The sequence below is a fragment of the Myotis yumanensis genome, unplaced genomic scaffold (assembly GCF_028538775.1).
Source record: "Myotis yumanensis isolate MYYU_CA2020_CCGP unplaced genomic scaffold, mMyoYum1.0.hap1 SCAF_7, whole genome shotgun sequence".
In the NCBI taxonomy this organism is placed as follows: Eukaryota; Metazoa; Chordata; class Mammalia; order Chiroptera; family Vespertilionidae; genus Myotis; species Myotis yumanensis.
Window position 1 is genome coordinate 26,949,807 of NW_027223758.1, and position 2,469 is coordinate 26,952,275.

Sequence of the window (2,469 nt, forward strand, 5' to 3'; positions counted from 1 at the left end):
TCACAAGAACCAGGGGGATGTGATATTCACTCTATCTCTCATTTATAATCACATAATCCATTGCAGCTTCATCTGATTTTAGACACTGGAGTAAGGTATAGTTTTTTTCCATCTCCCTGTGTGTTTGATGATGATGACAGGGAAACTTTTAAAACAAGTGTAGGAATATGATTATTTTAGTAAATGCAACAAAGATTCAATTCAGTGTAATAACTGAGTTTGATACCGTTACCATTGTCAAGTTCAATAGTCATTTTGAAGAAATTGCATATTTTTGAAATGATTATCATTTGCATAAGTAGAATTAAGGAGAAGGTGAGATTATTTCACATATATTAAGTTGTGCTGTTTGTCAAACTACTTAAATGGGTGAACAAAAAATTGCTATTCATGTGTGAAGGTCAGCAAGTCCTGGAATTAAACGTGATTTATAAGACAGTGAGCAAAGGTGCATGTATTGCTATTTAACGCTTACCTTTACCTTATATTTTATATGTATATGTAATATATGTAGCATTACATATCATTTTAAAAATATGTAATGCTTATGTGAGGTATTAAAGATTACACAAAGAAATAGAGACAAGACTCTAAAAGTTAATAGTACCTAGGTGAAATTCTGAGTAATAATTACGTTTGTATAATCTATAATAATAAAAGCGTAATATGCTAATTAGACCAGAGGTCCTTCTGGACGACCTTCCGGACCAAGCCAGGGCTGCTAGGGAAGCCCAGGTCCCAGGTGCCGGAGGGAAGCCAGTGCCGGCAGCCGGGGGATGGAAGTCCTACTCTTGCACAAATTTTGTGCATCGGGCCTCTAGTAAAGAATAATTTAAAATAAAGAAATCAAATTAACGAATAGTATAGCAATGAAAAGATCCCACAGCCTGCTTGAATTGACTGTGTAGTTATAAACTCTACTGCCATCTAGTGGCACAAATCCTAAAAATCAGCTTGAACCAATCAGAACAATTTTAGAACCTGGCCTACAAGGGAGCCTTCAGGTTCATTCATCCTCAGGAACCAAATGCCATAGAATGCAATTTTCTCTCTTTGTTTTTGGTCATAGGATGCAATTTTCTCTCTTTGTTTTTGGTCAGTATACAGTAGAGTGAGTGATTTGGGCTGTTCACATATTAGTTATAGGCTTCCTTATTTAGATTTTAAAAAAGAGTGGAAGGAAACCATGTTAATAGAATACAAAACTTGCTTGTGTATCATTTCACTTCGTTAAAAAAAAAAAAAAACCCTGTTATCATTTCAGGAAAAATTTTCATCTTCCTCTTTTTTTTTTTTTTAAATATGGAATGCTTCACGAATTTGCGTGTCATCCTTGCGCAGGGGCCATGCTAATCTTCTCTGTATCGTTCCAATTTTAGTATATGTGCTGCCGAAGCGAGCACTTCATCTTCCTCTTAACAAATAAAGGGTATTTGTTGCTTTAGACATAATATTTTCTTTTAAATAAAAATATAAAAATTATCAATAAATTTTATTTAAACTATTTAACTTTTCATTTTTATTTAAACTATTTGAAGTTATAGGACATTTTTTTCTGAGCTTTTTTTTCCTGATTTTGATAGCAATTAGAATGATCATCAGATTCAGTGAAAATCACCAACCTAAAAGATAAGATAAAAATAAATTATTTTGGCATTATATTAAGACACACCAATTAAGCTTTGGAAGACCCATAACTCAACCTTGGGAGAAAGGCCATATGCCTGAGTGAGCAAGTATGTTTCTACTTGGGTTTCCTGATTCATGTTAAAATTATAAGCATGTGTGTTATAATTATACTAATAAAAATGATTTTTAAAAAATGTTGTTGACTATAAAAACAGGACATATATAGGATGGAAACTTGTTTTCGCCCTGACTTTAATTTTCATCTATCATGTGGATGTCGGATAAAGGACATTCTAAGTAAGACAGGCTACATATCTGCAGTGGAGAAAAATGCCAGTGTTTACTTTTGTTCAGCTGGGTGCAGAGTTAAAGCAAACAGGCACATAATTCTTGGGATACTATCAGTACTTCCTGCAAAGCCCCTCACTTATTTTATCTTAGTTTTTCACCCTCACTTCCACCACCAATGTTTTGCCCTAGATCTCACTGAGTTTCTTATTGTCACCCCAAACTCTTTTTAGAATCCTCCCTTTACTGTTTCTACTTCTAGTTCTTGGTGTCTAATAACCACACAGTGTCCATTACTTTTTGTTTCCTTTTTTTTTCTAGTGATAGACGACCAGATTGTTCCTTACTCTTGGTAACACAAGTAACACTTAGATAAGCATTTTTGCATATGACCCTTATGCAGGAATTTCTATTATTTATATCGTCAGGGGTGATTTTACAAATATAATTTCATAAAATAATGAATTATTTCTTTTCTGAATACTGCACTGTTCAAACTTGCACTTGGAGTGCACGAGGGCTTCCACTCCTCATATCCTTGTTAACACTTGA

General features: G+C 33.9%; 1 non-coding gene across 1 annotated transcript; it reads right to left on the reverse strand.

Moving 5' to 3' along the window:
* Positions 1-1,296: 1,296 nt before the first annotated feature.
* On the reverse strand, positions 1,297-1,403 carry LOC139014830 (U6 spliceosomal RNA). Its single transcript, XR_011472356.1, has one exon. It is a non-coding gene; the product is annotated as a U6 spliceosomal RNA (small nuclear RNA).
* Positions 1,404-2,469: the final 1,066 nt, after the last annotated feature.